Raw genomic sequence first — 13,986 nt, 5'->3', positions numbered from 1 at the left:
CTATTCTAAGGATACAACATCAGCATTATTAGCCCAGACAAGTTTTGTAAGAAAACGATACTCTGTGGTCATGAAAGGAGAAATATTGCATGTCTTGAAGCTATTCCAAGCAGTTATGAGAGAGAGAGAAATTAACAGAGATAAATATGATAGATATGGAGAAATAAATATGGACAGATCATAGGGGGACATTATTAGTAGGATTGCTGATGCTATGTTTTAGGAAATATTTTCTATGCTGGTGGGGGGAAGACTGGAGAGCAGTCTGAAATTACCCTCTACTGCTGTTTCCACGATGAGTACTTGGTGAGTTTTTGACGCTGCAGATTTTCTGCAGAATTTCATTTTTCAACTTACTAGATTGGGTTACTTGTGTTTCTTCGTTGCGTTTTTGAGTGTTTTTACATGGTTTTATTGTTTTGGGTTTTTTTCTTCAGTTTCGCACTTGTTTATTTTTGTATATCATGTTTTAATTAAAATGAATTAGTTTTCTAAAGTTTCTTTTTGCTGTGAGCTTTGATAATGCTTTATTGATAAAGTTATGTGTGCATATGGATTGCATCCATTTTTTTGCTGCTGAAATGTAATAAAAACCCATATGCATTTTTTATATGCAGATATTCGGCATCTCATTAAAGTGTACCGGAAATCCCACAAATAAAACACATATAATTCGCAAGATGTCATGTCCGCCATGTCTGTCATGTCTGCCATGTCTGTTTTGTCTCAAGAACTCCTGGAGCGATGTGCATGCGCATATCTTGTCTGCTATCCTGCTAGTTCCTTAGAGCAGTGTGCACACTCACCTCATGTCTGAGCCGCAGGATGCCTGCGTTTCTGCTCTGTCTTCTGTGATCTTCTCGTCATGTCTAGAATCTCTGATCAGGTGTCCCTGTCTGGATCCTGCTCTGTCTGGTTCTGCAATCATCTCGTCATGTCTGGAACGCTGATCATGTGACCTTTTCTAGGATCCTGCTCTGTCTGGTTCTGCAATCATCTCGTCATGTCTGAAACGCTGATCATGTGACGTTTCCTAAATATCCTGCACTCTCTGGTTCGGCAATCATCTCGTCATGTCTAGAACTCTGATCATGTGACCTGTCTAGGTTTCAGCACTGATTCTGCAGTCGTCTCGTCATGTCTGGAACTCCAATCATGTGACTATGCTCTGTTATCCTGTGGATCTGAACCCGGAAGTGCTCCCCTGGTCCTGACCTGGAAGAGGAGGTGCTATGCCCTATATCAGGCCGCCCCTTCCTCTGCTCAGGGCCTGAGTATTGTGTGGTGTCCCTGCATGGCTGCTTGGTCTGTGGGGCACTCCCTCTATTCTGTGCCCTTGCACTCTGCTCTGTTGTGCGTCTCTGCACACGCTCCGTGCTCGTATTCCGTCTCTTGTCTTGTCTAGTGTTTGTCCTTCGTGCCATGTTCTGTCCCTGTTCTGCTTTGCCTTGTAGTTCTTGTTTGCTCTGATTCTGTTCCGTGTTTCTGTCCTCTTGTCATGTCTCGCTCTGCTTTGTGGCTTCAGGTACCCTGGCTCTGTCTCTGTTCCTGGCGTGTCCTTACACGTGCAGGTCTCTGTCTCTGTACCATGTCCCTGGCGTGTCCTTACACGTGCAGGCCTCCGTCTCTGTACCCTGCCCTGGCGTGTCTCTACACGTGCAGGCCTCCGCTCTGAACCTCTCCCTGGCGTGTCTCTACACGTGCAGGCCTCCGCTCTGAACCTCTCCCTGGCGTGTCTCTACACGTGCAGGCCTCCGCTCTGAACCTTTCCCTGGCGTGTCTCTACACGTGCAGGCCTCGCTCTGTACCCTGTCTAATCCCAAGGTCCTTCCTTGGCCCGGCTCTGGGCTTCTGCCTACGCTCCGCGGCTAGACTGTCCCTGGCATGCTCTTTGCATGCGCAGTTCTCTGCCTCGTTCTTTGTATTGTCCCTGATGTTTCGTGCGCCCTTGCACTTTTCGCACCAGGCTTTGCCGTACTGGCTGTACGCGTCTCTGTCCTGTGTCTTTGCCTAGCCATGCCTTGTGGCTCCGTGCCTCTGTGCACGTGCCTGGTCGCCTGTGCCTACCTGGTGTGCCGCCTCTAGCCGTGCTCGCCTGTGTGCCCAGCCATGCCCCGGCCAGTGCTATAGTGGTCTGGCTGCGTGGCCCCGCAGCGGTGCTGCCTCTAGTCGTGCCCGCTTGCAACTGCTATCGTCAGTACCACCTGCCGGTGCTCCCAGCCGTGGTCTTTGTGCTCCCTTGCACTCACGCTGGTTCTCGCACTGTACCTTTTCGTGCTACTCTTGCACAAAGCCTGTCTCTTTTTCTCTGCTCTGAACCCTAGTTTGCCTGCCGGATTCCGTAACCTGCCGACCGCTGCCAGAGGTCCGGACCTAGATGACTGCGGCCTGATGTCCGGAGCTTATGTCCGGAGCCTGATTCCTGGACCCTGTCGGTCGATGCCAGCACCCCGGATTCCGATGCCATTGAACCCTTCCCTGGCGTGCCCTCGCATGTGCAGGCCTCCGTCCTCGTACCCGTCCCTGGCGTGCCCCTCGGCATGCACAGGTCTCCGTTCTGAGAATCTGATCCTGGCGTGTCTCCTAGCACACACCCTGTCTTGTCTCCTAGTGTATCTCCCGGATTCCTGAAGCCTGCTGACCTCTGCCGGAGGCTTGGAGCCAGATGTCTGGACCCTGTCAGTCCTTGCCAGCCTTCCGGATCCCGATGCCTCGTACCCTGCCTTGGACTTTGGCGTGCCCTTGCACGCACCCTGTTATATGGATTCCGTGTGTTCACGTTTGCACCTGTTTTGCCTAGAAGAGTTCCTCAAGCCTTGGACCTCGGCGTGCCTTGCACGCATCTTGCTTTGTTTTTGTGTGTTCACCTTTGCACCTGTTGTACCCTGAAGCCTTCCTTAAATGAAGTCTACTTGAACTAATGCTTTGTCTCGTCTTGTCTTGTTTCCCTGAGCCGGCTGTCTGGTCCAGCTGCCATGGTGGCTCACCCCCTTGGTCTTGCCCCTGACACTCCCTGTATAGGGGGTGGTTCTCATTAGGTCAGCTCGCCCTAGGTGGGTGGGTGCCACGGCCCAGAGGGTCCACTCCTTCAAAGAAGTACGACTCAGCGTAAGCTGACACTCGTCACACAAGATTTCAAAAATTTGTAAGAGGGTGAACTGTGATTATACCAGGAGAGCACTAGGACCCTGTGGTGTTTGACTGCTGCAGCTAAGAGCAGGTGCTGTGAGTGCCCAGGAGTCTGTGTGTGCTGGGGGGTGGGGTCCAGTGTCGGCTGTCTAGAGCTGTAAGGAAACTTCCAGAATCAGAGAGACTGCCCAGAGAGACACTGTGTGTGTGGAGCAGCTTGTGAGAAGCAAGGAGAATGAATGCTGTAAAAGACTGTTTACTGCAACCCCTTCATCTTGTGAGCCTGAGGCCTTGCTGTGGAACAAATACAGCGCGTTTCTGAGAGCTGTGTGACTGTGGAGCTCTGTGGAGTCCCTGTTGTGATGAGCTGAGAAGCAATATTGGACAGATATTTTATAGAGAAACAGGCATATTGCTTCTAGGAGAATTCGTGAGGACTACAGGAGGAGAGCCGACATCTTGAGGCTACAGAACTATAAGTCCCCGGAGTTTGGGCTCAGCATCGGCCGACAAGACGATGAACCTTGTGTTGCTGCAACTGATTGGTGCTGAAGATTTGGGACTGGCTACAGCCTATGCATTCTATATGCCTGAGAGGAGACTCATCTCAGGTTAAAGGTACCATAGTTATAGATACCCGGGTATCCCTAGTTGAAGCACTTAAGGACCTTTGTATTATATTTATATGTTTTGTTACTGTGGGTTTTTGTAGGTTATACTTAGTGTGTCATTCCAGGGGGTCCCTTGATATCACTAAATTTGATTTACACCTGTTCTTTGAGTACCTGAATTGACCTTTTTTGTTAGGTAAATTTATTTCAAATCCCAGTGTAACACACTCTTCAGGGAACCTTAGATTGGCATAGTGATTTCAGCTCTGGCTGAGTGAGTGTACTGTATAAGGGTATTTCAATCTGTTTCTTCCACATACTAAGTTCTACTTTATCTGCTGTTTGAGTAAAGATACTTTTGGGATTTCTGCCTCAGTCTCGGTTTGGGACCCACTGGATCTTATTCAGACCTCTGGTCATTACATTTTTGACGTAGTCGGCAGGATCCAGTGTTTGTCATGGATGGAGATGGCCCGGACTGCACCAGAATGATCTTTCTAGCAGATTTATCGAGCCGCGGTGGAAAGGGAGGAGGAGTCTGCCCTGGTGCCCGAGGGATCAGTGAAAAGTGCCCAGCTGAAGGGAAGCCGGTCGTCAGTGTCAGGAGGAGAAGGGCTGCTAAGCGTGGTACAAGCTCTGCGTGCCGAGTTGAAGGATCTGAAACTGAAAGTGTCTAAACTTAGAGCTGGGCCGGCCTCTACCCTCGCAGGTGGACCATTTGCCGTACCCCCTGGTACGGTGGCCCCGCAGACGGCCAGGTCGCACTGCCAGAATGAGTCAAGTCTTCATCCATGAGGAGCAGTCACCTGCTGGAACTGTAGATGCCGTGGACACATCTCTCGTTATTGCCGGATGCCTGTAGCCCCAGAGGCCCCATCGCCAGCTTTAAACTCCCAGCCGCTGCCATGAGAGGGCGAGCAGCAGTGGCCCCACAGCCACAAAGCCCTCAACATGATGAAATAGATTTGTTTGCATGCAGTCCAGTGAAGGAAGCGGAGTCTGAAGGGCGGAAGATGAGGTGCTTATTCGACACAGGATCCGAATGTACTATACTGGCTTTTGGAAGTGTATGAGAGATACTTCTGTCAACTAGTGGTTCCAGAAGATGGCCGAGTGATACAACTTACCGCCGCTAATAATGGCCAACTTTCTGTTAAGGGCATCGTGTGGATGCAGCTAAAAATGTTTAGTCAGTAGCTGGGACAGAAAGGAATAGTGCTGGTGGATCACCCCCCCCCCCCCAGAAGAGGGATGGAGGTGACACTCGGAATGAACATGCTGCGAGATTTGATCCACCAGATGTATGTCAGTGAGGGACCCTGATATTGGACCTGTGCTACAAGCCACCGACCCACACAGAGAATGTTACACCGTCTAGTGCTGAGCTGCGACTTGCTGAAAAGTGCAATCCCAGGGGGCCGGGTGGGCCTGGTCCGAGTGCCATCGCGGACCCCGATCCTGCTGGCACCCAGACAAGAGGAACTCTTAATGCTTCCGGTAGGAGCTGCACAGAGATTGAAAGGGCTTGAAGTGCTACTTGAGCCAGCCCAAGAGAAGTCCTCATTTGCCAAGGTACATGTGGCCCGGTCTCTGGCGATTGTGAAGAATGGACAGGTGCCGGTCCGATGCATCAATGTTTTAGATGAGGCTGTTACAATTCCCGCTGGGACCATTCTGGCTGAACTATTTGCCCCAGCGGAGAAGGTGCCTGACAAGGCAGGATTCGAACTGCGCCCAGACCAACAGTCATCCTAGACATTGGCTGTCGAGGTAAGCCAGACTGATCTCCCTGCCGAAGAATGGAATGGCCGTGTGATCACTGAACAGATGGGAGTGGATTGGGAGAAACTGACCTCCCAACAGTTGGAGCAGGTGGAGAGAGTTTTGTGGGAGCATCAAGAGACCTTTTCGCGACATGGGGAGGACTTCGGATGTGCCCAGATGATTGAGCATGAGATCCCCACGGAGGATACTTCTCCCATTAGGGAAAGATATCGTCAAATCCCTCCGGCGCTCTACCAAGAGGTGAAGAGCATGGTGGCCAGTATGCTGGACAATCAAGTGATCCGAGAGAGCCGGAGTCTTTGGGCGGCTGCTGTAGTCTTGGTCCAGAAAAAGGATGGGACTCTTCAATTTTGTGTGGACTATCGAAAATTGAATGCCCACCCTGTATGGGATGCATATCCTTTACCCCGTATTGAAAAATCCCTGTCGGCATTAGGTCGGAACAAGTATTTCTTGACGTTGGATTTGGCAAGTGGTTATTGGCAGATCCCAAAGGCTGAAAAAGATCGGGCCAAGACGGTGTTTGTCTTGTCATTGGGGCTCTATGAGTTCAAGTGGATGCTCATCGGCCTCGCTACAACCCTGGGAACCTTCCAACTTCTGATGAAACATTGCTTCGGTGATCTGAATTTTGAATCAGTAATAATATATCTAGATGACATTGTGGTGTTCGGGAACTCATTTGAAGATCATCTTGAAAAGCTGCATCAAGTTCTCTGGCGACTCAGTAGCTACAGCCTGAAAATAAAGGCCAAGAAATGTCAACTGTTCCGGAGTCAGATTGAGTATTTGGGGCACCTGGTGACCCCTGAAAGGGTGCTACCTGTGGCCAGTAAGTTTAAGGCGATGCAAGATTGGCAGCATCCTTGCGATCTGCGAGGAGTGCGGGCCTTCCTGATCCTAGCAGGATACTATCGGCGGTATGTGCCTAAATTCTCACAAGTGGTGGGTTCCCTAAACAAACTTTTAAGAGGGACAGCGCTGGGTCCTCAAACCGCCCCATTCAATGGGGGTCCCAGCAGGAAAAGGCGTTTGATGAAGTGAAAACCGCCCTAGCAAGTGCCCCGTTGGCGTATGCGGTAGTCTTCATGGATTGGGGGCTGTACTAGCACAGGTGCAGGATGGCCGAGAGCGAGTGAGTGCCTATGGCAGCAGGTCTTTATGAGACAGAATGCTTTGCCGAGTATCTAGCAGGAGCTTGTCATGATAGATAACAACCCACTGGCTCACTTAGAGAATTCAAAACTGGGAGCCTTGGAGCAGCAGTGGAACGCCCGCCTTGCTAAGTTCAATTATAGCATTAAATTCCGCTCTGGCTGAGAAAATGGAAATGCAGATGCATTGTCAAGGGTACCCCTTGGGTCCTCAGGGGAAGATGTTGATGACCAACTTGAGGACACTGAAACTACGGCCTTGGGGCAGATACCTATCTTCCGAAGTGTGGTACACTCAAGTGGGGTGGCCTCCGGGATGCCCTGTGTCCTGACTAAAATGCCCTGAGATTGGGCAAAGATCCAGGATGAGTGTCCGGACATTGCACTTGTGCGCAGTTGGGTACAAAACGAGGTCTGTATGTGCACATGTATTCTCCTTAAAAAACCTTTAATGATTCAATTTAAAATACACCAACCCAGTGAAGAAAGGTATATTCCGAGAATATACCCAATAGACTAGCCTAACAGATACCCTATAGTAGGCCTATGATGGCCCCTACCTGATTGTGGAGGTTGTCACCCTAAGGAACGATTTTTTTGGTGCCCCACTCAACATAGACTATTCCTTACTGCCCTATTACGCCCTACCACAAAGGTGAGAAAACAATATATTAAATGGCAGAGATGAAGAGAGTCTTGGAACTAAAGATGATCTACCAAAGGGTATCTGATAAACATATAAATACTTCAAATATCAAACATCATGAACCATGATTAGTGCTCCATCTCATCATCCATTATAAAAAATTATCTGATTCAAGCCCACAGTAATGACCTCATAAGATGGACTCAGTATTTCATTCTAGGTCAAGGGAACATATGTACCCCACAATGGCAACTGCAATCATAATTAAAGTCCCACAATATAGAAAATGAACTTAAACCAGTGCCGTATTGCTGTTCAAAGGCTGCAAGATCTTTAGGAGCATAACTTATCGTGATTCAGATGCACCCTGACGCATTTCCTCGTCATTAGGAGGTTACAGAGATACGGATGCCATGATGGATGATGACATACACCGGCATTTCCAGGGTGACTTAAATTACCCCATCAATTAAGAATACCTCAATAATCTCCGCCCACCCAATCGCTGGCGACATTACCGGGTCATAAAACTATGCTACTTTGCAGATATACCAAGAGGGCTGCCATCAGGGCATTACTACCCGTACTGCTGTATGGGGCCTGGTGAGCAGCAGTACAGAAGGGGGCCCGCAGGTCTGGGGCCTCGCTCCTGTGCTTCCAGTCATTGGGCCCCAAGTGCTGTGCGTCATCATTCCCAAAGTGCTGTGTGCGCAGCGGCCGGGCCTGCGACGCACACATAAGCACAGCCACCACAGCGGCCGTCATCAGAGAGCTACACGAAGTGGAAGAGCTGAAGGACCTGTGGTGATGTCATTATCACAGGCCTTCACCATTTATCAGCTCCGCCATCTGATCATATGACGATGACGTCACCACATGTCCTTCAGCTCACACAGCAGCAGCTGTCCTGGTTGTGTGCAGCTCGTGTTCTCTGGTATGATACCATGTTCGCTGCAGGAGCGTGGCCAGAAAGAAATTTTTTTTTTAAATTTTAGTAAGGAAAGCGGCAATATGTTTCCCCCACAGGATGGAGACAAATAGACCATGTGTCTCCATCCTGCCGGGGCAGAATGGGAGACAAGGGGCAGATTGGAGACACACGGCAGGATTGGAGACACGGAGACAGAATGGAGACACAGGGGCAGAATGCAGACACGGGGGCAGAATGCAGACAAGGGGCAGATTGGAGACACACGGCAGGATTGGAGACACGGAGGCAGAATGCAGATACGGGGCAGAATGGAGACACATGGGCAGAATGGAGACACGGGGGCAGAATGGAGACCAGGAGGCAGGATGGGAGACAAGGGGCAGATTGGAGACACACAGGGGCAGATTGGAGGTACACAGGGGCAGAATGGAGACATGTGGCAGATTGGAGACACACAGGGGCAGAATGGAGACACGGGGGCAGGATGGGATACAAGGGGCAGATTGGAGACACGGAGTAGAATGGAGACACGGGGGCAGGATAGGAGACAAGGGGCAGACTAGAGACAAGGGGCAGATTGGAGACACACAGGGTCAGATTGGAAACAAGCGGCAGATTGGAGACACACAGGCAGAATGGAGACAAACGGCAGATTGGGGACACAGTGGCAGATTGGAGACAAGCAGTAGATTGGGGACACGAGCAGAATGGAGACAAGCGGCATATTGGAGACACACAGGTGCAGAATGGAGACATGGGGACAGGATTGGAGATACAGGGACAGAATGGAGACAAGGGCAGGATTGGAGACACGGGCCAGAATGGAGACAAGGGGCAGAATGGGAGACAAGAGGCAGATTGGAGACACATAATGGGAAGTATGGAGACACGGGGGCAGGATTGGAGACACGGGGGCAGGATTGGAGACACGGGGGCAGGATTGGAGACAAGGGGCAGAATGGGAGACAAGGGGCAGGATGGGAGACACATGGTGCAGGATCATGGGGCAAGATGGAGACACATGGTGCAGGATCATGGGGCAGGATGGAGCCCGGGCGGAGTCGCAAGGGGGCCCCGAAAATTTTGCCAGTGTGGGCTCCCGAAATTCCTAGTGACAGCCCTGATACCAAAAAGTGTCACCCCTAGCATGCGCTCCAATGTCTCATTTCGATACACCAAGACATGTGCTGTAATATCCGGAGATGAAACTCCCGCTCACAGGATGCACTGTGTGGTCCAAGATGTGGAACGCACACGTCATTTCAGCCTCCCTACTTCCGGGCACCCGAGTATCCACCATATGGAAACCACACGTCACATCCTGCTCATGCCTATGAAGCACCTGACAGTCACGTGATGCGTTCCAGGTTGTAGAACGCTCGGAAATAAACAACGGGAGAGACCAATACACTGTATAACATAGAGGAAATCCCCCACTTCAGTCCTAATATCCACCATTCATAAAAGAAGCAGGGAATTGTCTTTTGGATACAAAATCTATCATTATCAAGAAAGAGCATAGATTAAATATAAATGATTAAACAATAAATACTAAAGAGCAACTGATACCAATGTTTTAACACCTAATAGGGACATGTAAAAAGCATTTAATAATATGGTGTTTAAACATAGCATATCATCAATTTAGTGGGCAAAGAGAGACAAAACAGGTGCATAATCAATTCAAATGAAACATATACAGTGCGTTGCGAAAGTATTCGGCTCCTTGGAACTTTTCAACCTTTTTCCACATATCATCCTTCAAACATAAAGATACCAAATGTAAATTTTTGGTGAAGAATCAACAAGTGGAACACAATTGTGAAGTTGAATGAAATTTATTGGTTATTTTAAATTTTGGTGGAAATTCAAATACTGAAAAGTGGGGCGTGCAATATTATTTGGCCCATTTACTTTCAGTGCAGCAAACTCAATCCAGAAGTTCACTGTGGATCTCTGAATGATCTAATGTTGTCATAAATGACTAATGATGATAAATATAATCCACCTGTGTGTAATCAAGTCTCCGTATAAATGCACTTGCTCTGTGATAGTCTCAGGGTTCTGTTTGATGCACAGTGAGCATCATGAAGACCAAGGAACACAACAGGAAGGTCCGTGATACTGTTGTGGAGAAGTTTAAAGCCGGATTTGGATACAGAATGATTTCTAAAACTTTAAACATCCCAAGGAGCACTATGCAAGCGATCATATTGAAATGGAAGGAGTATCATACCACTTCAAATCTACCAAGACCCGGCCGTCCCTCTAAACTTTTATCTCAAACAAGGAGAAGACTGAACAGAGATGCAGCCACGAGGCTCATGATCACTCTGGATGAACTGCAGAGATCTACAGCTGATGTGGGACAGTTTGTCCATAGGACAACAATCGGTCGTACACTGCACAAATCCGGCCTTTATGGAAGAGTGGCAAGAAGAAAGCCATTTCTCAAAGATATCCATAAAAAGTGTTGTTTAAAGTTTGCAACAAGAAAGCTGGGAGACACACCAAACATGTGGAAGAAGGTGCTCTGGTCAGATTAAACCAAAATCGAACTTTTTGGCAACAATGCCAAACAATATGTTTGGCATAAAGGCATCACAGCTCACCATCCTGAACACACCATCCCCACTGTCAAACATGGTAGTGGCAGCATCATGGTTTGGGCCTGCTTTTCTTCAGCAGGGACAGGGAAGATCGTTAAAATTGATAGGAAGATGGATGGAGCAAAATACAGGACCATTCTTGAAGAAAACCTGTTGGAGTCTGCAAAAGACCTGAGACTGGGATGGAGATGTCTTCCAACAAGACAATGATCCCAAACAAGAAGCAAAATCTACAGTAGAATGGTTCACAAATAAACACATCCAGGTGTTAGAATGGCCAAGTCAAAGTCCAGACCTGAATCCAGAATCTGTGGAACAAGTCTTACCATTGGCCGCAGCTACAAAAGGTCTTCCTCTGAGTCATCATACCACATCTAGAGCAATTTCCACACTTGTAGAAACCTAGAGGCTTCCTGTCGAGCCAGGTACCCGCCTTACCCGGTCTCTGATAGAGGCTATGGACCAGCCGTTCCCGATCAAGCGACCCCTCCTGTATGCAATATTTGGTCTGGCCGAGACAAATTTACTTACATGGGGGTCTGCTAGAAGAACCCCCCAGTGTTTTTTTTAGAATCTGATAAACTCTTTCAGATTGCCCATCAAATGTTCCAATGAGTTTAACCAGATTCTTTTGATCATCAGTCTGGACCCTATTATTACTAAGGAGGGTTTGCCTATCAACAGAAGAAGCCTCATTTAGCGGTCCATCCAAAGCTTGTTAAGATGGACGAGTCATAATCCAACCCCTCTTAAAAAGAGGATACCCAAGGGACAGTTTCTCCGGATCAGAAGGAACTGTTCTAATTTGGGTGCCTTTAGAAGGCAATCTAGGGATCTGTATTATAGATTTAGGAGGAGGGGTTATCCGTGAAGTGCTCACCAAGGTTTTGCCATTGTGGAGTACATTTGTTCCCTTGACTGAGAATGAAATACTGAGTCCATCTTATGAAGTCATTACTGTGGGCTTGTATCAGATAATAATTTTTTATAAAGGATGATGAGATGGAGCACTAATCATGATTCATGATGTTTGATATTTGAAGTATTTATATGTTTATCAGATACCCTTTGGTAAATCATCTTTATTTCCAAGACTCTCTTCATCGCTGCCCTTTAATATGTTGTTTTCCCACCTTTGTGGTAGGGCGTAATAGGGCAGTAAGGGATAGTCTACATTTAATGCTATAATTGAACTTAGCAAGGCGGGCGACCACTGCTGCTCCAGCGCTCGCAGTTTTGAATTCTCTAAGTGAGCCAGTGGGTTGTTATCTATCATGACTAGCACCTCAGCTCCTGCTAGACACTCAGCAAAGCATTCTGTCTCTTAACCCCTTAAGCCCCAAGGGTGGTTTGCACGTTCATGACCGGGCCAATTTTTAAAATTCTGACCACTGTCCCTTTATGAGGTAATAACTCTGAAACGCTTCCATGGATCCTGGTGATTCTGACATTGTTTTCTCGTGACATATTGTACTTCATGTTAGTGGTAAAATTTCATTCAAATAACTTTATTTGTGAAAAAAAGGAAATTTGGAGAAAATTTTTAAAATTTCGCAATTTTCCAATTTTGAATTTTTATGTCCTTAAATCACAGAGATATGGAACACAAAAAACTTGATAAGTAACATTTCCCACATGTTTACTTTACATCAGCACAATTTTGGAACTAAAAATTTTTTTTGTTAGGAAGTTATAAGGGTTAAAAATTGACCAGCGATTTCTCATTTTTGCAACACCATTTTATTTTTACAGACCACATCACATTTGAAGCCACTTTGAGGGGTCTATATGATAGAAAATACCCAAAAGTGACACCATTCTAAAACCTGCACCCCTTAAGGTGCTCAAAACCACATTCAAGAAGTTTATTAACCCTTTAGGTGCGTCACAGGAATTTTTAGAATATTTAAAAAAAATGACCATTTACCTTTTTTTCACAAAAAAAATACTTCAGGTTCAATTTTTTTATTTTACCAAGGGTAACAGGAGAAATTGGACTGCAAAATTTATTGTGCAATTTGTCCTGAATACGCTGATACCTGACATGTGGGGGGGAACCACTGTTTTGGCGCATGGCTGAGCTCAGAAGGGAAGGAGCGCCGTTTTGACTTTTTCAATGCAAAATTGGCTGGAATTCAGATCGGACGCCATGTCACGTTTGGAGAGCCCCTGATGTACCTAAACAGTGGATACCCCCACAAGTGACCCCATTTTGAAAACTAGACCCCCCAAGGAACTTATCTAGCTATGTGGTGAGAACTTTGAACCCACAAGGGCTTCACAGAAGTTTATAACGTACAGCGGTACAATTAAAAAATCATATTTTTTCCACAAAAATGATCTTTTCACCCCCAATTTTTATTTTTCCAAGGGTAACAGGACCCTAAAAGTTATTGTGCAATTTGCCCTGAGTACGATGATACCCCACATGTGGGGGTAAACCACTATTTGGGCGCATGGCAGAGCTCGGAAGGGAAGCAGCGCCATTTGACGCTTTTGGCTGGAATTGAGATCGGACACCATGTCGCGATTGGAAAACCCCTGATGTACCAAAACAGTGGAAACCCCCCATAAATGACACCATTTTGGAAACTAGACCCCCCCAAGGAACTTATCTAGATGTGTTATGAGAACTTTGAACCCCCAAGGGCTTCACAGAAGTTTATAATGCCCGGGCATCAAAATAAAAAAATCTTATTTTTTCCACAAACATGATCTTTTAGTCCCCATTTTTTTATTTTCCCAAGGGTAACAGGAGAAATTGGACCCCAAAAGTTGTCCAATTTGTCCTGAGTACGCTGACACCCCATATGTGGGAGAAAACTACTGTACGGGCACACATCGGGGCTCGGAAGGGAAGTAGTGATGTTTTGGAATGCAGACTTTGATGGAATGGTCTGCGGGTGTCATGTGCGTTTGGAGAGCCCCTGATGTACCTAAACTATTGAAACTCCCCACAAATGACCCCATTTTGGAAACTAGACCCCCCACGGAACTTATCTAGATGTGTGGTGAGCACTTTGAACCCCCAAGTGCTTCACAGAAGTTTATAATGCCCGGGCGTGAAAATAAAAAAATCATTTTTTTCACAAAAATGATATTTTTGCCCCCAATTTTTTAT

This window comes from Dendrobates tinctorius, unplaced genomic scaffold (genome assembly GCF_039654945.1).
Source record: "Dendrobates tinctorius isolate UK_male_01 unplaced genomic scaffold, ASM3965494v1 ptg000016l, whole genome shotgun sequence".
NCBI lineage: Eukaryota > Metazoa > Chordata > Amphibia > Anura > Dendrobatidae > Dendrobates > Dendrobates tinctorius.
This window is presented reverse-complemented; position numbering follows the sequence as displayed.